The sequence below is a fragment of the Apus apus genome, chromosome 8 (assembly GCF_020740795.1).
Source record: "Apus apus isolate bApuApu2 chromosome 8, bApuApu2.pri.cur, whole genome shotgun sequence".
NCBI classification, from domain to species: Eukaryota; Metazoa; Chordata; class Aves; order Apodiformes; family Apodidae; genus Apus; species Apus apus.
Genome location: NC_067289.1, coordinates 10,542,807 through 10,566,796, shown reverse-complemented (window position 1 = coordinate 10,566,796; position 23,990 = coordinate 10,542,807). Strand labels below are relative to the sequence as shown.

Here is a 23,990-nt window from a genome sequence, read left to right as displayed (position 1 = left end):
CTTTCAGAGATGTGGTTGCAGTGTTTCTTCCCCTGAGTCTCAGAGAGTCCCACTGGGCATCCTGGGGTAGCACTGAGATCCTTTGTTATCCCCCTGGGAGGTGGTAGTCAGCTTGCACCCATCTGTATCCGGAAGTTCCCTGCCAAAGGATCAAGTCTACTTTGAACCAAAAGTCATTATTTGCAATTTTGGAGAAGTCTCAGGTTGTTACATACAGAGAGGTTTGTGTCATTATTCAGAATTTCACTGACCTCATGCAAACAGAAGCATGATTTAATGGACTTTATTTTACAAAGTAGTCAATGCTAATAGTGTAAAAGAAATTCTGCTGAAAAGCTTGCAGGCTGGGAGCAACCTGCTGTAATTGAGCAGGAATGATGCAGGGTTTTTTTCTCTCCAGTAGTATCAGTAAGGTACCTTCTAATTTGATGGACCACTAGGAGAGACAGTGAGCCTCTGCATTACAACAGATCAGTGACATGGGCTCAGGAGTGTTTGTGACAGACAGGGAGTTAAGCATTCACAGCTAGTGAGCAGGTTCAGTGTTGTGAGACAAGATTCTGTCAAGCTGTGTATCTGACCACATGGCCAGTATTTCTGGAGTTCACCTACCTGTGTCAATTATATTTCTGCTACATAAAATTCCTATTCAAATGGAACAACATTTTTTTTGGAAAGAAAAGAAGAACAAAGACGTGCAAATATGAAGGTCTTATAGTGTAGTTGCATCCCTGAGTAGGATATCTTATTGTTTGGATGCCTCTGCAGAGAAAAAAAAAGCCAAAAAAACCCACTTTTAATTGGATTAAAGCCTGCAGGATTATTATTTCTACATAAATGTGAAGAGAAAAAAAAATTGCAAACCCTATTACATTTGGTTACAACTCTTTCCTAAGAATGGATTGAGGTGCAGACAAGAAACTGGTGCTGGCATTATAAGTAGGATTATTTGTTCTTTGCTGATGGCCACTAATATTGTCAGCAGTTTGCATACAGAAGATGACACAGCTTCCTCTCCTGCAGGCATTACAACCTGAATCCATCAGTGGATGTTTATCTACTGTGGTGTTGAATGTGTAATGTCTGAGGTGTGCTGCCTAAGAGTTAAGAGTTTTAGTTAGTATTTTGTCTGCAGCACATACTGGCCTTTTTAGCAAGATCAGGTGCCTTCTAATGAAAACAGACAGGCTGGAATACTGGCCCACTAGAGGTAATGCCTCGGAAATGCCCTCAGAGTGGGCTTGTTTCCTCTTGGGCAGGCAGCTCAGACCAGATAGAGGAATAAAATTAACCCAAAAGAAAACACAAACTACTGACAACAAGAAATTTGAGAAAGCAGCAGTCTCATCTTGGGAATTCAAATCAGTTTTTTTTTTACTCTTAGTTAGTTTGGCACTTCTGGCTGAAATGACCTAGAGCATGACCTGGGGGAGAGGAAGCAAATAGGTGTGTTCCTTCTCTCTCCTGGGTTAGTGGCTCCACGAAGGCTTTCCCCCCCCCCCCCCCCCGGGAATGATGTGTGCACATTGGCTGGGCTCCATGTCCCTGCACCCTGGGGCTGCAGCCGGGGGTCCCCTGAACCGCCTCACCCACTGGCCGGGCAATGGAGCATCCCAGGAGGAGGATGAGGGGTGGGACAGCCTGTGAGCACACACCACACTGCCCGTCCTGGCACTCTGCTGTCTCCAAGGCTGTTTCTTTGCGAACTTCTAGTGATTCTTTGCTCTTTTAAGCTTTATGGCAAATATTAACGGCCCCACGCTTTAGCACTGCACTATAAATGTGGACCATTATGCACCAGGTTAGGAGGTTAGTGCTCTGCCTCCCCTGCTGTCAATGAGACAGACTATGTGTCGGTGGTCTGCTTTTGTTGGATTGCTGCCCTTGCTCATCCTATGGTATTCCTACCCCCTATTGCCCATTTCCCCCCCAAATCTTCTTCATTTCCTTTCAATTTTTAACCTGATTGAATGAATAAACTAATTAACCTATGGGTCACCTGCCTTCCATAACATTTCTTTTGTACCATCATGACTTCCACATATGAAGATTACCTCTGCCCAGTGCCTGTCTGTAAGGTTGAAACAATTTTTCTATGTGAAAATATTATTTAGGTTGTAATACATGTCATCGGTTTTAATTGTCCTTTATTAACAAGCGTTAATAAGAACAGGAAAATGTCTTCTGTTCTCATCTGTCTACTTCCTAACATAGTGTTAGAGCTGCTCTTTAATAATAATTTCAAAAAAGGCATGAACTCAGGAATGTTTTCATTTTTTTTTTCAGCTTATCTTTTGTTGTGGAAACCAGCTGGTATTTGCAGCAGCAAATCAGTTGTGCCCTCATTAAACTCTGCAGCCACTCTGGTGAGTTCTGAATGTGTAATCCATTTTTCATAACATGACACAGATAAACAATACTAATTAGACACATAAATAACAGAAATTATTACAGAAGATGTAATCTTATTTCAATAATAATAATAATAATAATAACAACAACAACAACAACAACATCTACAGGCTCATTAGAAGTGAGATTACTAAGCCTGGATTTTTTCCAAGAATTGCATGTCCCAGGTGAGTAGCATTTTCCCATCTTTAACTTCAAGCATAAATGCCTTCCAAAATCTCTCTTGGCTCTTCTCCCTCCCTCAGCAATGTTCAAGCTTTTAAGCTCCTAGTTCAGCACTGAAACCTGAAGTGCCTGCTTGCTGAGTGTGCAGCTGTGCGGGTGCATTGGCCACTGCTGGTGCTCCAGGAAAACTGTTGCTGCTGGAACACTCCAACTTGGCTTTCAAGGTGCGCTGCTCCCAATGTTCACTAAATGGAGACTCTGATCTTGGCTTATGAGGAAAGGCTGAGGGAGCTGGGTCTCTTTAGCTTGGAGAAAAGGAGACTGAGGGGGGACCTCATCGATGTTTACAAATATGTAAGGGGTGAGTGTCAGGGAGATGGAGTTAGGCTTTTCTCAGTGTTGACCAGTGATAGGACAAGGGGTAATGGGATCAAATTGGAGCATAGGACGTTCAAGGTGAATATTCAAAAAAAATTTTTTACTGTGAGAGTGACAGAGCACTGGAACAGGCTGCCCAGAGAGGTTGTGGAGTCTCCTTCTCTGGAGACATTCAAAACCCACCTGGATGCGTTCCTGTGTGATGTGTTCTAGATGACCTTGCTCTGGCAGGGGGTTGGACTAGATGATTTTTTGAGGTCCCTTCCAACCCCTAGGATTCTATGATTCTGTGATTCTATGATTTCCTACCATGAGAAGGAGGAAATGCTGCAGAACCCTCCAGTGGGCAGCATTTGTTCCCCTGAGATGGGGCTATCTCACAAATATCCTATGCGTGCCAGCAGCTGGCAGAGGCTCTGGTGTCCCCTGGACAGCCCTGTGCTGCCCCCATCCCCTCACCCAGTGCTTGCCTGGGGGACAGGACAGGGGCAGGTGCTGTTCCCAGTTGTCAGCACCTCTGGTGATGTCTTATGACAAGTTCTCATGGTGTGAAAAACCCCCCTGCTACCACAGAGATTTTTACTCTTGTTTGGTAGTGGCTGGTGGTAGAAAGGTCTTGCAGAGAGGTTTAGGATGCAGCTTTGTATGCCGGAGGCCCTGTATCAAATCTGTGATGGAAGGAGTTGTACACCAAAAAGCAATCTTTACTGCTCTCCAAAAGCAAAACTGAAGTGCTCTGTGCTCCTCAGCCTCGAGCCCTTTCTTTACAACCTTTGTCAGAAACAAACCAGCCAGTGTTTCCACTGCTGGCCCAAATCAGGACATTAACAACTAAGCTGCTGATCAGTACTTCAACTGTAACAGCATCAGAGGTTTTCAAAGCAACAGTAAAGTTATTTTAGAAGTAAAGTAGAAAACCAGCAACAAACCCCAGAGAGGGAGAGTCACTTGGAAGTTTGCATTCCCCTCTACTCTTAGCTGAATTTTATTTGGTGTTGCTTTCTTGTCAGTCCTTCTTTAAATGGCTGTGTCTGTGATTATGGCTGCCTGCCAACAGCAGCACAGAATATAAATATATGGGTGAGTTTGCTGCAATTTCCTTTTACTTCTGCTGTGTTCTTGGTGGCTTCAGGTGATGGTGGCTGTTGATATTTAATATAACTGGTCTGTGCCCAGCAGCTGCTGCTGCCCTGTAGGCTGATCTAGTAACTTTAGAGTGGGCAGGCTCGCAACAGCACTGCCTTGGGAATGCAGGAACGAGCTCAGGCTGCCAGTCTCTGGACTTCAAAGGGAGATGAAAGCTAAGCTCAGCCATGCACAATCCTGCTACACTTCCACATCACTCCTGAAAATGCAAGACAAGTGTCATGCCAACAGAAATGTATGTATTTGGAGATAGCAGGAAGAAGGGATGAAAGCCAGGACATGGTGATGAGGAAGTCGTACAGGGCTGGCAAAGATATAACATTGTATTCAGTTGTGACTTTTCCAGGTTCAGGTATCTCCAAGGGTTGATCAGCCTGGGGTGTAGAGGAAAAAGTCTGTGATTCATCCACTGTTAGCTAATATATTTTTGGAAACTAATTACAGAACATTTTTAAAGTATCTGTAATATTATGATAGCCTCTATTTAAGTAAAAGGAGTTTAAGCAGTCTGGTGAATGATAGACTATAATTCTGCTTTGCTTTTCTTTATCCTGAGCAAAGTATGGCTGGCAGTTGTCCACAAATCTATATGGTTTTTAATGACGTGGCACTTTTCTGACTGGGAAAAGTTCATTTAAATAGTTTCATACTAAGACCTACACTTACAGAAGTGTCTTAGTATTTCTTTTTTTTTTTTTTTTTTTGTTCAACTGTGAAATGCAGCTCCTCAGTTGTGCTTTTGGTGGCTGAGCAGACTGGCATTCCTACAACTCAGACTTGTTTTAGGATAGATAATGTCACTCAGCATTTGCTGTACTTTCTAATAATTACTCACCAGATCCAACCTCTTATCAAATGTATACTTCACACACTGTAGAGCTTAAATTAACTTTCCTTTCCTAAAGTCTGTTTCAATGAGCAGAGAAATGAACAATAATATTGTGTTGAATTTAGCTCAGCATTTTATCTCAGGCTGGCTATCTCTTAGATTTCCAGAAAATGCCTGTATTATGTACTACCTTGCTGTAGAGAGCTATACTAGTCTGCCTTAAATCTGTGAGGGCTCACTGAGTTGGAAGAAAATACTTAATATTCCTTGATATCAGCACACGCCAAGAGGGTCATTATTTTTCAGTCATACCCTGTCTCTTACATTCTCTGATATAGCACAGAAATATGGCAGTTAATATACAGCTTTTTATCTAGGCTGAAGGCCTCTTAAAAATGACACTGTTATCTGTTATCCATCATGAAGTGTCAAAAGACAGATCCAAAGCAAGCAGATTTCTAGGGTTTGCCTTCTTTCTGTCCAGAAGTGATCCAGGGCTTGAGGATATGCCAGACAATACACTAGTACTTGGGTTTAAAGAATGTCCAGTTTTTATGTAAGCATGCAGATATATAAAATGCAAACATATTGTGTATATATCATATAGTTGCTATATAAACAAGTATGAAAAACCTAGACATGAAAGCATTTCCTTTTTAATGCTATAAACAAATACAGTCCTACAATTCTTTTGAATATGTATTTGTTTGTGTAAGTTTACTGAAGAACTCTTTTTTTCTGCTATATATTTCTTTGTCCTAAAGAAGGCAGGTTTTTTTTCCTTGTCCAGCCATTGTCTGGTACAGTAATATGACTCAGCCCCAAAATCCTGGGATACAGAGTAAATAATCTGCAATCTACTCTTACAGCCATTAATTCCCAATTAATTCCCAAAGAGAGCTAATTTTTTTTAATTTTTTTTTTTCCCCTAGGAGAAAGTGAGTGTTTTCCTTTGGAAATGTCTTCACTGGTGCTTGACAGCCTTTTCTGTTCACTTTTGAAAGAACGTAATTATGGATCTGATTAGATCTGTCAGCGCAGACAGGAGCAGAGGATGAGAACAGCAGGGCAGAAATACCTTTCTTTAGCAGCAAAAGGCTCATTGATTCCAGGGATCCATCAGCCACACCATGATGTTATAACAATCAACCCAAACAAATGCTGAATGATATTTTAAATATCCTTTAATTAATGGTATTTTACTTTTTTCCTCAAAAGGAAAAAAAAAGATGTTTACCAGCTGGGATCATTCAGATACTTTGCCTGTGGGACTGGCTTCGGTTATAGCAGTTCAAGGAACAGAGTTTACTGGCCTGGACAAATACTCTTGGCTTTTCCCTGCCTCCAGCTGTGAGCCCTCAGTGCACCTTGACATGGTGGTGATGGATGTCCAAGGACTGTGGTCTGAAATTCCAGGTACAGCAGTTGAATGGGTCTCCTTAGCTCAGTGCCATGTTTTGGGACTGAGCTGAACGGGTTGAGTTGGTTTTCTCTGATCTCCCTTGGCTTTCATTCCAGTGATTTTGGCCCATTTCTTCCTCCCCAGGCCAGCAACGACCATAACTCAATCATCCTGACATCGGTACCAGCAGTGTCTCCGGAGAGCTCTGGGCAGAGTGAAGGCCACGAATAACAGTGGGATAGTAACCAGCATCGTTCCCAGTGTCCAGCTGGGATTGCTGACTTGTAGCTTCGAAGCCAGCTGGTGAGGACATGAGGCTTGGTAAGGAAAAAGGCCTAAAGGAACCTTTAATTATGCTAGAATATGTTGCTGAATACCAAAACTAATAAGCTGTTTTGCAGCATTGAGGTCCTATGTGAATCGATTAGAAAAACCCCTCTCATTTTCTTTAGGGTCAGGATGGAAATGTGACTCACAGCAAATCCCATATTGAAATCCTGTTTATTTAATTACTTCAACTCAGCCTTGAGGCTGCAATTGTGTGCCCAGAGATGTGCTAATACCCACTGTTATTTTCAGAATCTTCCTCTTCTAGTGCAATGACATTCACATCCATCACAACCCAAAACAAAGGCAAAACCTTATATGAGGTTACTTTCTGTTGTTTGCCACTGAGGACAACAAAACAGGCTTATCATCTACATTTTGGGGGTTGCCTGTTTACTTGCTTTTGGAGGCAGTGATCTATAAAAGCTTGAGAGCTATTGATGCATACAGTCACACTACAGCGATCTTGTCAATACAAATTAATTGTATGAGGCCTGTGGATAAAACTGCCTTTGCTAAATAAGTAACTGAAGAAATAATAACCTGTCCATTCTGCTAGATTCCGTAATATACAGACTTTTTCCCAAGAAAAGTTATATGAGCATATCAAGGAAGTGTCTATTGATTTTCTGGTGATGCTGGAGGAGGGAGGGTGACAATAAATCTGTATAACAGAGTTGCAGAGTAGCTTCCTAACTAAGTGGTCTGTAACTTGTGGCAAACCATTACTAATACTAAATCTCTATAAATAACCTTACCTCTTGGTTTGTTTTGAATGTTGTTGTGTCTACGTTTACTATCTTCATTAAGTGCTTTAGGTTTAGCTTTTCTAGGGTGGTTTACATATGTACAGTTATTTCACCAGGTTCAACATGTGCCGCATTTATGTACAACCATAAAATTGTAAATTTTCCATAATCTGCAGGGTAAAAGACACACTAGTTTTTTGAAGGCTTCATTTAAATATTTAATTCACTCACATTTAGTTTTATTTAACCTTTAAAAGAGTGTTTGCTGATTTTTTCCCTTGTTCTTAGCCCTACGTTAAATTACCACAATCTGTAGTTTAGCTAGTATAGGCATCTTTTATCGAGTGTTTTCACAGACTGCTGCTTTTTGTAGCATTTCTTGGGCATTCAAGAAAAAACCCAGCTAATTCCAGGAATCTAAGAAACTGTGGTTTTTACAATGCTGACTGCTTCACCATTGTGTATCCCCCTGATTCCCATGTATTCTGCAGATCCAGATGCCACAAGTGTCACCCAGGCTGAAGGACTGAAGTGCCCCATGCTGTTAACCCATGGTGTCACTTGACTTGCCCATTGTGCTTGTACAAGAGGTCTGTACCTTGTGTGACAGGATTGCTGGTCTCAGCACTAAATACATTCTGGACTCTGCAAACCAGCTGATGGAGGTACTGGGATGGGAGCCATGTTTTGTATCACCAAGAAATAGGCTGCAGCAGAAGGGCTGATTCTTATTTCAGAGCACATCAGCCTGGCAGAGGACAAATGGAGGTAGGTGGGTACATGGTCCTGGAGGGAAAGCTTGGTGAAAAAGCTCTGAGCCAGCCAGGGCAATGAGGTTAACCTGATGCCTTCCACACTGAAAGGTGGAAATGGGTCTGAGTGACCAGGCTACCTTCCCCTCCACTGGGACACTTGGATGCTGAGCTGGTGGGAAAGGGTAATGGGGTGCCTGCTTGGCATCACTGATGCCTGGAGCAGTGGATCATTTTTCAGCTTTGGCAGGGAGCTGCCAGTGCTAAACTTCACTGCAGCTACAAAGGCAGGCTGACCTCTGCTCAGAGAGACTCAGCTCTGGGCCAGCAGGCAGCCATGAATTTGGTACCTGAAACTCTCCTTCTGCATACAGATAAGGCTGCTATAATTCACCATAAGCTACTGAAGAACAGTTGGATGGTAATTGCAGGTGTTCGCAGACTCCGGATAAGGAAATTTTCAAAAATGCTGAATTGTGACCTCTGTGCATTGCAACCCGTGGAAGCTTTATTACTTCGTCACCTTTTCCTGCTGTGGTGAGTATATTTCTGGGTATTGCTGAATATTTGTATCCTCACCACATATTTATATTTAAATTACACTAGATGTGTATTTGAGGTCTCTGCCATGTATAGTAAGGCACTTTTGTGGGCTGATCAATGCAATAGTTTGTTAAGCACTCTTCAGAAAAACATGCAGATACTACACAGATTGCTGCATCTTCCTCCCACAAATGCTGCAGCTGTTTGGAAACACACAGCAGCTGTATGTGATCTTTGAGAAAAGGAAGTGCAGAATGCCTTTTCTTTTGAATTCCTAGGGCATTTAAGGCAGGCTGCATTAAATTATCCACATTCTGCTGTCATCATTGCACAGACGTTAATAATCTTCCCTATTTAAAAAAAAAAAAAGGAAGCTTGGAAACTTTGTTGACAATGAAATCAATAGCTTTTGTTCATTTTGGGCACTGCAACATTAGCAATCTCATAACCTTCCTTGCTGCATTGATGTACTGATGTTAAAGAGTTGATCACCTCATTAATCATAGGTGGTTCACCCGTGTCAGATCTTAACTGTGCAAGTATGAAGCTCACATGGAAAAACTCTTCTGGGATGCTTAAATTTCTAGAAAAGACAAACCCCCAAACATCTGTGCATCTCAATTTCTCCTGTAGACTAGGCATATGATTACTCAAGTCCAGAGAGTATCCTGCTGATCAGGTAGTTTCTTCCACCTTGCAAAAGGCCTAGCAGCTCATTTGCCAGTTGCGCTTTTCTCCACAGCCCCATGAGTATTTACTATTGGAAAAAGTGGAGAAGCTTTGAGAGAGGAGTGTCTCCATACAGGTAGTCTTGTGGGACCCATTTCCCAGTACAGTCAGATTAGTCCTGCACAAACTACGGTAAGCAGCCTCACCACCCAAGATCTTAGACACATGCACAAGCTGAAGTAGTTTCTCTGGGAAACATGAAATACCAATCCAAAAGCCCATGCCTAATTCTATATCAGAAGTACTTAGAATTGGATTTTTCCACATCCTAGTTAAGGGTTCTGATCAGTGAGCTGAGAAAATGAAAGAACAAGTTTCACCACCTTTTCCTACAAGAGACTTAGTCTGGCTGATGCTCCTGCATTTAAGAGTGGTTTGGTAACAGTGGATCCTGCATGGGAGGTCATGATTGTCTCTGGTCTGGATGTAGGTCCCAGCCAGATGCTTCCTTTGCCACTCCAGACAGAGGCTGATATAGGGTATTGCTTTTGTGTGGGCTATGTTGCTAGGTATGTTACTGTCCCTATGTCTGGAAACTCCCTCAAGGCCATGGTACCAAAGGTAGCAAGGTACCAAGATACTGGTATTGCAAGGCTGAGATTAAATTTCACTTATGGATCTAGAGCCTCCTTCTTTCACACTATTTTTATGTTTCTGATCTCAAAGACAAACTGTGTTTTGGAAGCAATTGTTAGTTATAGTTAAGTAAATTAAGTGGATTTTGATTTGAGTTATTTTGGGGAGAAAAATGTGCAACGTTATCAGCTTTGGATAGTTCAAGGGACAAGGGAATTAAGAAAATGCCTTATGAAGTAGATTAAATGTACCCATCAGAAATTATTTTTTGCCTTTGCAATAGTGTGTATGCTGATTCTCAGGACTTTGAGGATATCTAGATCTGTTAATCAATTTGATATTCACTCAAGGTGAACAGGAAGAGGAAAATAAGACTAATTTCTGATTTGATATTAGTCACAAGTTGAATGCTAAGGTCTGGTAGTTGATTGGGATCTCTCTTTGTTAGCTGGTCAGGAAACACTGAATTTCATTAAATGGGATTACTGGGTCATGACATACACTCCACTGTGACTAGCATTTGATCAAGGAGAATACAAAGAAATAACATTCAGACAAGGCTGTCAACAAACAAAGACATTTTAAATGAAAACCACTTTACTATGAAGTAAATCCAGCAACTCTTAGGCAAAATTTTTGTCTGTAATGGAAAGACACCTAACTGCGGATCAGATTCAGAACTCAAAAATGGCTTGATTATTTTTATACAACGCATAGATTGCTCCACGTGGGCTCTGTACAGCAAACAATGTGGAGTGGGCTCTGCCTGCTAGGCTGAACTACAGCTTTGATTCCTAACTCCCAATGTGATTTTTCTAAGGAAGCCATGGGTTATATTTTATGACTTCTCTGTCAAAGCTGGGGTTGATACTCCCTGCTCTGCAGACCACCATTGTACCAAAAGAAAACAGGTAAAGGGACAAATAACCCATTGCAAAGAGAGAAGCCTATTTTTTCCTGCCGAATATGCCTCCTCTGTTAGACTGAATTACTTCACCTTCTTCAAAACTGACAAGGACCCAGGAAACACTGGTAACCGTCAGTGAATGAGTTCATAGGTGTTAAGGAGTAGATTAAGTTGAAAGCCACTTATGAATGATAAACTGCAGTGAGTGCCCAAAGGACTGTCACATCACCCAAGCCACCATCAAATCCAAGCATATTAGGGTTCCTGACTATTCCTAAGCCATGCCCAATGCTGACCCACTGTTCCCATCTTGCAAACAGCTTGAATAGTCTATGAAACATGAAAACCATTCTTACTGCCTCCTCTAATCCTGCTTGTGACACAGCTATATACCTTCGTTGCTCCTTTCTCCCGCCTGACTTCTGCAAATGCTGAGGTCAAACTCTCTGAGCACAGGGAAGGGCTGGCGTCATGTCAGCTGAAGTCCTGGTGGACCATGTACAAACACTCTGACCCCATCTCAGTACAAGCAATCTGGTGTTAGATGAAGCCATAAAAGTGTAGGCACGTTTTTAACACTGAGTCAGAAGTGATCAAGACAGGCACAATTTTCATTTCCTGCTGTATTGCCTAATGCAACACTCAAACATTGCTGTCACTGCAGTTTTGGAGTTATGGTAAAGTGGACTGCTAGAAAGGTGGTAGTGCCCAGGGGAAGGCTGTGCCTCAAAGGAAATTGCAGTATGGATTGTGAGAAAAGATTATGCAATGCAATTCAATAATCTCCCAGCAATTGTGTGCAGCAGAGTATGACTGATTTTATTGTCAGGAACTGTTCAGGGCAGTGTGTCAAATGGGTACGTTTCAGCCATGTGTGTTGCTGATGGGCTTAGAAACCAGAAGTTCACAGGATGTTCTGAGCATGTGTGAGGGAAATAATTTGAAATAGCTGAAGATGGACAGTAATGAGGTAAGGGGTAGAGAAAACACGTAATGAAACGTTAGCAGTCTTCTGCAAAAGATAAAGCGTCCCATTCAACAGTTCTGCTCAGGTACAAAAGAGATGAACATGCAGTGTGGGTGAGGAAGACTGAAGGAAATAATCTTTTTAATTGAAAGATACTGAGGGAGCAGGTCTTTTCCCCTCTCTCTGATAGTTCTGTACAACCTGGAAAACTATGAGCATGATGCTGAAAGTTATTTTATCACAGTAGAAAAGTAGATGTTCTTTAAGGTCCCTTCCAACCTTAATCATTCCATGATTCTATGAAAAAGGAACTATGCCACTAATAGTTATCATTGTGCATATGTAAACTGGGATTAGTTTATTACTTCTGATTGTATCTACTTATTTATTTATTTGTTTATTTAGTTTCAGAAAGATCCTATGAAGTCATCAAAGTGTTTTTGAAAATTAAAAAAATCCAAAGCAAAACCCTAACCAAACAAAGCAGTCAGTTGGAATGAAAGTGCTTGGACTGGTCTCATTCTAGTTCAAATGTCTGGTCATCAGCTTAGAAAAAAAAACCTGAGAGAACAGTATTATTTAAGGCATCTATTTCTATTTAGCACTTCTTTACTTTTCATCCATCATCATTCAGAGCAAACTGTGAGAAAAATGTGCAACAGACAAGGACGCTGGGGCCCTCCAAGACTTGCAACTGTGCCTTTGCTTATTCCATGCAAATTTCTAGGATCTGAGGAGGAAACTCTTTTATAAGTGGAAGCTGTAATGTCAAACACAGCTGTTCCATGTCACTTGTCAGTGTGCAGTACCAGTCTCAATTTGGCATGAATGTAGTTATTTCATTAGCAACTCAGAAGGTGAAATCACTCTTTCAAAGCTGAACCTTTAGAATGAAAACATTCTCCATTCACTGCAGCCCAGAAGGCATCACAGCAATAGTGAAGCCCTCTGTGTGACATCCTTCCTCCTCCACTGTGCCTTAGAAAATCTGAAACCATTTGTGTAAAAAGTCTATCTCTGAACCTGGTTATAAAATTCACTGGAGAGAAATGCAAATGGCTGCTAATGTGCAGGAACAAAAAGAGAAAAGACCAATTCATTTTTATGCAACCTGGCAATGGGTCATGGTGTGACACACTGTTGGGACTGCAGAAGAATAAGCTCCTCTTAGTGTGGATTCAGTGATAATTTATGACTGTTAATATCCATCACCAAAAGGGCAGGTTAGTGTTCTTGGTGCTGCTTCATTACTGTGCTTATTAGAAATGCACAAGAGTGATGTGAAGGGCTGTCTGAAAGCAGATTAGCACACCTGCTTTTTGGACTGAATCTTCTTTCACAGCCTGGAAAAGCACTGCTTAAGAAAATTACTGTTCATGACTTTAAACTTTTAGAGGGACAACTGTCACATGTGAGAAACAGATCCACTTGCCTTTATAGCATATGCTAGGAAATACAGACACAGAGAGAATATATACTTTGTGCAGTCACATTTTTTTCCCTGTGTGTCACCTGGCCCAGTTTCCAAAGCACGTGCATATAAAAGGGCTATGCCAGGGCTGGCGAGGGACATCCTAAGAGAGATAAATTTTCACTGAAAAGAGTCAGGTTTTGGCAGAAAATCTCTCTCTGGCTGGCTCAGGATAACTCCCCTGCATCCCAGAGCAGCTCAGGGTCACGGGAGCAGAGCAGTGCAGCTCTGACACGCAGCTGGGCTGCACGGGCGCTGTCACACCGTGAGGGCAGGACATAGGAGGCGACATGGAAACTCATTTCTTTTCAGTTTTAAACTCTAGTAAGTGCTAGCACCCCTCCCAAACACATGGCTGCAGAAACGGGGAGGGGGCCTCAGCATGGGTAATACAGTGTAACTTCAGGAAAGTCATTATTAGGTTACTAAAGCCAGAAACTTAAGTAATGAGTGTAGGAAATTGAAAGGAAAACAACCAGTTAAAAAATAGTAAATCCTGCATCATCACTGCCAAGGTAAAGGACTTATTGTTAGCATTGCAATAACCTCATAACCTTTTACATCAAGTCAAAATAACTTCCCTCTTCCATCGCAGCAGATTATCTGCCCTTTCTGGTGTTACTGTTCTTGCCGTGTGCTGTCACTTCGGACTGGGATGCAGTGAGTGGAAAGGCGATGCCTTGGCAAAAATGACTCAGCCAGTGCTCATTTGTAAACTGACAATTGTATACTGAAAAACATAAAGAGGAAACCGAGTTTGCTTTGTAAACAGTGGGAAATATCAGCAATATTTGGTGCAACTGTTATGTAATGCTTGAGAGAGACAGATTTCTGGGCGATGCCTGGAATGCTGTACCAGAAACACTGAAAAACAGCATGTCAGAGAGAAAAGGCAGTGAGAGTGAGAGGAAAAACAAGTAAAAACCTAAAAAACTTGAGAATTCAGAGAATACTATAAAAAAGCACTGAAGAGATTATGCATAAGTATTGAACCCAAGAAACACAAGAAACAACAATCATGTGTTATGAAAAACAATTCTCTCTCCTCTCAGTTCCTTTGTATGAGAGCAGTGTTGACTCCTAAACATGGGCAGGCTATTAGGCTGGGCCAACGCCTGCCTTTGCTCCCTGGCTGCCTCCCACAGTCCGTGGAGCAATCAGACAGATCTGACTTGGCTGGTCCCTCCCTGGTCCTGTCACCCAACAATTCTGTGCCTCCCTCAGAGGTGTGAAATGCAGCCGCCTCTGAGTTAGGTCTCTGCAGGGACTGCACTGGCTGGTTGGCTATTAAACAAAACAAAACAAATTTTAAAAGAAAGTGAAGAAATGGGACATATCTCTATGTAACAGGGCTGGGTATGTCTGTTGCTGGCATTACTCGGGAAGGCTCAGGTTGGGGTGAGTGTGAGCACCCGGCACCTGCAGGGATGCTAGTTTCCAGCTGGGATGTTGCAAGTGCTCTCTGTTCAATGCTCCCTTTTGCATATGATAAGAAATTAAAAGTGTTAAAATTGAGGCATGAGCAGACATTATTTTGGGGTGACCATGAGCAATCAGAAGTGATATGGTTCCTCTCTCCTTTCTGTATCTACTAGGTGACCCGTCTTTGGCTTTGTCATGCAGAACCTGTCAGATACCCTTCAGGGCTAAGGTGTACAGCAGAGAAGGTAAGTCATATTAAGTTTTGCTTTCATACTGTGGCATCCTTTCAATATAGTTTTACCTCTTGTCAGCTCTCAAATCTTTTTGCTCTTGTGGTGCAATTACCTGCACAGATAAGTGACAACAGCTGTAGAAAGATGCATCTGAAATGGCCCCATAAGAGAGAGACAAATGCTTAGATCTTCACAGTATTAGTGGTGTCAGTCAAAACCAGCCAGTGTCTGAGTAATGTGTAATGAGTGGCATTCTCAGTTCTGCTTCTAAAACACAATGAAGCTCTATTTTTGTTCTGCTAGGTTCAAAATAAAGAAAGTGAAACTTCTAGCAAAGCAGAAATGCATTGCTGCTAAGTCTATGGTCCATTAAAGCAGATATACACTGCTAGCACAGGAATATTGTCTGAAAAGTAAAGCAAGAGAGGTTTAAAATAAACAAAACACAAATTTCAGCCTTTATTTCCTTGAAAATCTTTACAAATTTAGGGCCCAAAAATCCTCTGTGAAAGGTGATTTCCACCAGAGTTGAAATTTTGGGATTCTTCAACATAGGTGTAGAAAAATGATACTGTGTAAGTATGTAGACAATAGCTCCATCAGCCCACAGGTCTCTGTAGAGCAGCTCTGTCCCTGGCCACGTGGCTTCTTGGCTACGAGAAAAATTAAATTGCTGCCATTTTCTTGAAAGTGGATTTTAAATAGCACTAGGGCCAGTTCCATGCATCTCATCTGCTAGGGAGTGAGTGCATGGTCATGCCGTTTTCTCTGAGTGCAGCCTTTGTATTGAGAATATGTCTTTGATAAAAACCATTTTTGATTTGACATTTTTACCTCTTGTCAATAAGAAATCCCTTATAACTCTATGTTTAACCCCAGTTCTCCCTTGAGGGGTTTCTGGAATGACCTCTTCTAGAAAGAACCTCCCAAGGTGATCGTCAGCTGTAGATCCTATTACATTTGAGGTCCATTATGTCCACCTGAAGCAGAACTAAGTGACATTTGCAGCACTGATTTACCCTAATTAAGTATGGCCTGAACCAACTGTTGAGCCACAACACAGGCTCCATTCCTGAAGAAATTTATGACACTGCCTTCTCAAGATGGAAATCCTAGCAGACAGTAAATTAAACTTTGCTTCTTCTGTGAGGTCCTGTACATCCAGATTAAGTGCTGAAAATGTCTACTTCTTATTCATTTACTTGGCTCCCACTTGCCTTTAATGATCAGAGGAATTTAATTTCAGAGCTGAGCCATGAATAACCATGCCTGCACCACAACTGAGCAGCACTATGCTGCTGACTTCCTGTGGTTCCTGATTACTCATAGAATAAAGAGTTCAACTCTTGCCATTATTCTGAACAGACAGAGAGTGCTAGTCATGGCTAAAATCTACTATTTGTGTGGCTTTGCAGGTCATTCTTAATAGGCTGATATCCTTCCCGAGCTGATAACTTTAAAACAGTAGTACTCTACCTCACACTATGAATCTTGTGCAAGCTTCCTCTGACTCATGCTGTTCCATAAATACTTAATGGACATTTTATTCAGAAAAAGGAAGCACACAAGTACAATTTAAGTAGAAACAAATTATATTTGGTGCCTGTTTTATAAGACACATTCTCTTGTTAAAGGCAAATAAATAAATGATGTATTTTTTAATATTACCAATATTCTACTATTAGATTTTTTTTTGATTGCTAATTTTGGTTACAGACTGGATCAGCAATTGAGTTAGATTTTCTCCTATACCATGCACACACCATTGATTGGTGTAACTTCCACTAAACCTGATGGTAGTAGCTCTGACTTGTTTTAACTAACCAAAACCAAAAGCTGGAACTTTTCAAGACCTGTAGGGAACAGATGAGCAGAAGAGGTGTGAAAGGGAATATGGAAACACTTGTCACCTTGTCTTTCTCTGTGGTGTGTGCATCCCTGAAGTGGGTACTGTGGGCTGCGAGGTGCTGCTGCCCCTGCAGGTACCCCTGTTGCCCCCAATGAGCTGTGCAGCTTTGGCCAGGTCATTGGCTTTCCCAGCCTCTCAGTGAACTCATCTGTAAGATCAGTTTAATACTGCTGTGTCACAAGGACATTATGTGAGATAAGTAATTCATTAACAGAGCTCTTTAAGCTCATCAGAGAAACATATTACAGAAATTACAAAGCATTACTTCTGCAGATGAAAAATTCTGTGCATCTTCTGCTATTTGTTGTCCTTTCTTGCCTCCTTTCCATTTTTACTCTATTTGTGCTGTAATACAGGGTGCTCGAGTGCTGGCCTCTGTCTGACCAGGCCCTGTGTGTGGCCAGGTCACTTCCTGCATGTCACACAGGCTCTCACCACGGCAGTTCGTTGAGAAAAGGTAACATCAAAGATTATGAGAGCTGCTTGAACTGACCATGGGTCAGTCGTAGAATTTCCTTCTGTGAAGGTGGATGGTTTTCCACCGATGGACTCTGTTTGATGAGAGCACCCAGTTATCTTTGCTGCTTTGTGGCAGCAAGGGTGCACTGCTGCTGAGGCTGGCCAGGCTGGGGCCTCTCTTGTGCCACTGCTGCCAATTGTGTCAGATGCTGTGAGGTGGTTTCATGGTGTGGATTCCCCTAACCACCAAGGACCAAGGAGAGACCACCCAGCTTGTTACACTTATAAAATCTGTTTTTGAAGTAAAAGCTTAATACCGAATCTACTCAGCTCTGATATGTTTGGGATTTTTCCCTTTGGGTATGTCTTACCACCTGAACTGCTCTGCAGCATCTGTCCCTGGCAAACTTTGAGACTTGCTCCCTGACATATACAGATTTTTCTCCAAGGCAGCTGTTCAGAGAAGCTCGGTTTGCTGTTGCTATTATGATTTTACAGTGTGTATTGGAATGGATTCTGTAAAGTCTTGCACAGCCTCAACACCTACTCCCATAAGTGGCCAGAATTAGAATCACTCAGCATGTCAGGCATTAGTACTATAGGTACTCAATCTAAGAAAATATTTGGAGAAGGAGATACATAATGAATCAAAAGAAAGAGCAAGGGAATCTGGTGCCAAACAAATGCAGACAGAATTATGACTGCTAGACAGCTGTGTTTCCAGCCTCTAAATTTTATCTAGTCTGTGGTGATAAGGCCAATAATTATGTGTGCCAGACTTCATGTATGTCTTCCTTTAATGTGTCAGTCTATACTGGATGGATTCTGAAGGTTCTTGATGCTTAATCGCAGAAATAGTAGCTCAATGGAAATAAGGCTCTCAGGAAACAAAAGACAAACCATCTTTCCAAAACATTTTTTTTTTTGTAATTTGATCCTGCCATGTAAACAACAGACAACGCAACCTTCTGGGACTATTGTTAGCCAACAGTCCACAAACTGCAATGGCAGAAGGATTTCAAAACTATTTCACAATTGTGTTTGGATGAAACATGTGTTTACTGTATGTAAATGAACGAGACATTCTGTTCTTTTACGGTTCATCAGAGCTTCACTGTGTTAGCTGCTTTGGCTTATAGGAAAGCTGCTTTCTTCAGAAGATGCTGGACAGACAAATAGTTGTTTTTCACTGGAGGTTTCCAGGTTTTAAAAAATATATATACCTAAGTGCAAATTTTTGGCTCAGAAGTCATTTAACTTGATGGTCACATATTTTACTAGCTAGAAATAATGACAACATAAATTAATTAATGAGAGAGATGTGGAGTCAGAATTTCCGGTGGCAATAAATCAGTGTTGCATTGTTCACATTGTCAAGCAGCATGCACTCCAAATGTGATTTTTCCCAACAGTTTGAAGCTGTTGATCTCTCCGCATGAGAATTTCCTTTACTAGCTTGGGTGTCTGCATTTGGCCAGTCCCCGGCATGGCCCGTGCACCAGCCAGCATCTTGAGGGAAAATCCAGCATCTGTTGCAGAATGGGAAGTTGCTCCTTTACCCAGCTCTTTGTGTAAGGAAGCTGTGCATTATACACCGTATTTCCTTGCTTTTCTGTTCACTGTTAGGTTATCTCTTGCTGAGTTATGGAGATTTCACCAGCATGGTGGTATTTTGCATCTTGGACATTTATCTGGGTGCAATCAGAGAAAATACCCTCTAAATGGGACTGCAAGACTACACAGGCTAAAAACTTCTGGTCTTCTGTGAGTCTTGCTGCAAAGGATGATCACAGCAGATCAGAGTCTGGGGCACTGCCACAGGTCTGAAATAAAGGGTATTTTATTTTTCCTCAGCCTCTTCTGCATGGCTGTGCAACTATCTCTGTCTTTGATAGAACTCCAGCTCAGGCCCATGTGTTTGCCTCAGCTGGAGCAGAGGATGTGCCTCATGGAAACTGCTGAGCAGGGTAGCAATGGCCTTGTATAGCACTGGGGAACAAACGTGGTGCTGAACAGTGGCTTATTGTTCCCAGGCTAGCAAGCAGCAACAGTTGTTATGTGTTTAGACTGCTGATATTGGCTATAACCTGCAAAGTTTCTCAGTCTGAGTTGGCTTTTCTCACCACTGTTTCAGGCAGGTGCTCTGGCCATGCCTGACTGGAGGCCTGGAGGCCACAAGGAGCAGGGAGGGACAAAGGCACAAGTCATCCCTTGCCTCTGGGCAGACGGTCTTGTTCATAATCCCACAACTAGGTCTCTTGGAGATAACTGCTTTTATTGCACTCTTTCATCTGCATGAAATCTTAGAACTTCAAACCAGTTCAAGATGATACAGGCATGTTTGTCATGAAAATTTGCTCCATGTTATGAAATGAGTATTCTTTTTTTTGTTGTTCTGTGTGTGAATATTGAACTGATTGATTAGTTTCTTGCCATGCTCTAGTCTCACGCTACTGGTGTTTCTAGTGAGAGAAAAAGTGCAGCCTCTGCTTTTCCTCTCACAGCTTTATTGCTGGGTTGTTTGCAGAAATTACAGTTTAAATTACATGGGCATCTTTTCCTCATTTTATCTCTCTAAATCCAAGTCTCATAAAAATCTGTCAAAATACTGCACAACCACCAGTTCAGTGGTGGGTTCTTGTTTTTGTTGTTATTGTTTGTTTTTGTAGTAACTCTCAATTTAAACATTGCATTAGAGAAAAGGGTTACAAATGTGCCACTCCCTGGCACAGTTTGCTGTTATGTTTATGAAATGTTAAGGCTACTAAGGTACAGCATAATTTTTGTCTCCGGGCACAAAATGTCTGGTTTTGTGAGATAATGAGCATCAGTTCTTGCTGGAATCTTGCTGAGAGTCCTCAGAACCACAAAGATTTAGGAGTGAATACTACAGGGCAGGTTTGCTGTGTGTAAATGCAAACCAGAATGGTCAAAGCAAGGCTGATCCAAGTTCTGAAAAGTCTGAATAAATCTCAAATTTATAGTTAGGCCAGCTTCTCAGAGATATTAGATTAATCTGCAAGGGCATTTCAGCTTGGATCAAGGATGTGCTCTTGAAGCTGGTCTTCTGATCACCTTGACCTCCTGTGCTCTCCTCTGCTTGAAGGGTCTTGGCATGCCTGGCCAAGGTTCTCTTTGCACACAGGTACAGCAGAAACCAGCTCCAGGAGGGCACTTGGTGTATTCCAGCAGCTACTTGGCATTCAGGCCACAGGACCAGGCAGCAGTTAGCTGTCAGTAAAGCCCCCGAGATGTGTAAAGCATGGTGTTAGGTCCTCAGCACTAATTGCTTTGGTCTGCATATCCGCAACTATCAGTTCCCACTGGTGCTACTGTGGGTATCGCCAGCTTTAGACGGAGTTTCAGAGCTGCAGAGTATTCCCATTTGCCACTGAATTCAGCTGTAGATGCTCATAATTTTTGTGAAAATGAAAAGTATGCCCACATTCCTGAAGTCATATGTCCTGTGAAAGATGTCCAGCTTTTAAACCTGCATAGAAATGTCACTCTCCTCATTCTCGGTTAAAAGAAGAACAAAATCTGGAAAAAAATAGTTCTTAGCACCTTTCTTTTGTGATGCATCTGAAACCTGTATTTTTGTCTGATAAGGTGTAGTACTTTAAAAGTCTGCAGATTATTCAGGACTATTGTTTTCCAATCTTATTTTACTACTTGTTTATTTGGCTATCTAGAAGTTCAGGACAACAATGAAGATCCTTTCAAATAGTGAACATAACTAAATAGATAATAACTGCATTGTTAGGAATTTCTAAGAAACCCTCTTCCAACAGATCAGAATGTCAGCTGTTTTACACTCATAGTGTAACAGACAGCAGGGACTAACCAAGGGAATACAATTACTTGTTATTTAGCCATTCACTGGGCAGATGCTGTGACCCTCAGCACAAAACCAGTGCAGACTTGAAAAATCTGTTTTGACATTATGATGCAGGGATTAATTCCAACAGCTACACAGAGACACTTTCCATATCTTATGGCATGTGAGTGGCTCTGCTGTCGAACAGACACAGGGCATCAATTAGAACAACTTAGTCTTGGTTTTGGCATGGTTTCTATTGCCCTGTGCTTTGTACTGGCTCCCCTCCACCTCTCTATTCTTATTGATCTGCCTCTTTTTCTAGGTGTTATATTATTCACACTAATACATGGAGTTTACAGGATCTGGATATTCCTGGATGTTTCCTGCTCTCCTGCCATCTATTCTGTTCCTCTGCCTATTCTGGATGGTTTGTAACCTTTAAGCCAAGCACTCCAGAGGTAAGCCAGATTTGGGAATTTTCCTTTCACACTACTGCTCAGCCTGCTTTGTGGAATTGGAGAATTGGGCCCACAGCTGCCAAGCAGCTCAAAGTATCACTGCTGGAATGCTGGCACATCACCTCCTTCATGGTCTAAACTACTGGAGTAAAGAATCTGAAATTGCTTTTAATTAAATGTTCAGCAGAAATGATAGCACAGTTAGTTATTAGACTGGCTAACAGAGGTTAAACCACAGAAATTCTAAAATTAACTTTACACTGGATATACTTTTCAAATGTCCTAGCTGGGCTGAATTTCTCAGGAGAAGGCAGGGCTGCTGCAAGGCTGTTATTTGAGAGGATAATGGGGTCAGTATCAGTAGAGCTTCTCATTTCATCCAGCTCATTTGCCCTTGCTGGCCCTCCACTTCAGTGGCAGAAAAGGAGTTACCAGATACTGGAGAGATTCTGTTGCAGCTAATAACGTAAGCTCATGTTTCGATAAAAGTTTTATTTCAATTGTTCTCCATTTCAACTTTGGACAAAGTATAAGCCTCAAAATACAGTGTCTGTAGAGATATATAGAAAGAAGCTGTAGCTGTAGAACAGGCCTATTGCCCCTGTTGATCAGGGCAACGCTGACTCCCACAGCCAGTTTGGGTGTCATACACAGTCCAGTTTTATAGCCGTGACACAGACACAGCCCCTGAGGCTCAGCAGCACCCTAGCTCGTGGTGCTAAAAAGGGCTGTGCCTCCTAGAGGAGTCCAGAGCCATCATAATGTACCTGCTTGTGGCTCTAGGGCAGAGATGGGCTCCTGTCACCCCAGGCAGAACACCCCATGGCTTTGTTGGCATGTGACCATGGTGCATCCCTACACACCTATATACACACATCTCTATATGTACACATATTCCATGTAATTTTATGAACTTGTCAGACTTCATAAAGAGTGGGGTGGCTGTTGGCAGTGGGATGGGGCAGCAACATGGAAATAGGTCTTAAAAGAATGGTTCAAACTATCCACATCAGAGGATGTGAAAGGAGAACTTGCTGCAGGGTAGGCAGTGACCACATCTGCCAAATGAGCACTATAAAATTATGCTGAGACTTCTTTCCCAGAAAGGCCCTGACAAGGCCCTCTCTTCTGAGGCTCCTTGTCCTCTATTAGTCATAATTCTAAGATAGTGAACCTGAACAGAGTAACTGGGATGTGAGTCTGGATGAACAAATACATCAGGAGGGTAAGCTGAGTATATCTGTGATGGAAATCACAACATGACAGAATGCATACAAAATATGAAACGAAGATTATACAACCTTCCCAGTCTTCTTCCATTAACAATTGGCTCAGTACTTCTCCAGTATACACACAACCAGGCCAAAAAAACCCTAAGTAACTAATTTTTATAGTGTGCAGCCATCAAGACAATGCTCAGGTATCAAAACTCTGGTGATGTTTTAACTGAGAAATCCACTTCATAAATCATATTTGGCAATTAGAGAAAACCACAATGTGACATCTTAGCTTTTTTGTTGTTTTCGTTATATATTTTTATAATGTTGTTACTCAGCTGTTACTTTTTTATGTGGACCTTTTTTAGCATTTTAGAATTTGTTCAAAGTCTCCTGCCTCTAAAGCATCAATTAAGCAGAACAGCCAAGTACAGAACTGATGTAAAAATAGATAGGCCTGAAATATCAGTGACTGCAGCCTACAATGGGCAAAAGTACCATGTACTTTAGTCAGTTACTAGGCCATATTTCAAAAATTCAGTGAAATGAATAATATAAAGTTACTCTGACCTTGCAAAATAAATAGCAATACCCTGAAGACACACTAAAAACATCTAAGGAAGTAGAACTGTTTTCTCTCTTTTAAACAACATTTCATTCAATGGAAAAGAAGCCAAGGAATTCATTTTTTCAGATGATTTAAGATGTAGTATGCTGATAGTTGTCTTCCAATAGCAACAATTAAAATAGCTTGCTTTTATAACCAGACTGTAGATGTTATTTTCACTATTAGTCCATGCTTCTTTAAACAGCATTATTTGCTAAAACCCAGCGGATTCTTTTGAACACAAAAGCATTAGTTTTTCAGGATTTGTGTGGAGATATTTTGTCTCATTTTTTCCCAAGCCTACTACCAAGATGATAAGTCCATACAAGAACATTCAGCTCAGAACTCAATACCTACATATCCAGAGTGTTTTAAGGAAAGTGGGTCTAACAAGCTGCAACATCTTAGGTCTTCAGTCACGGCTTCCCTAAAAGTCAGAAATGTGCTCAGGTATCATTTTTTCAGTTGGTTGATCTTTTTTTTAAAAAGTGCTATTTAAAAACAATTCCTTA

The 23,990-nt window shown here is 41.6% G+C and overlaps 1 long non-coding RNA gene across 1 annotated transcript; it reads left to right on the top strand.

The window, feature by feature from the left end:
- Positions 1–5,569: 5,569 nt before the first annotated feature.
- Positions 5,570–23,974, top strand: LOC127387737 (uncharacterized). The gene is made up of 3 exons (XR_007890199.1): positions 5,570–8,697; positions 14,949–15,020; positions 21,519–23,974. It is a non-coding gene; the product is annotated as an uncharacterized LOC127387737 (long non-coding RNA).
- The last annotated feature ends 16 nt before the right edge of the window (positions 23,975–23,990 follow it).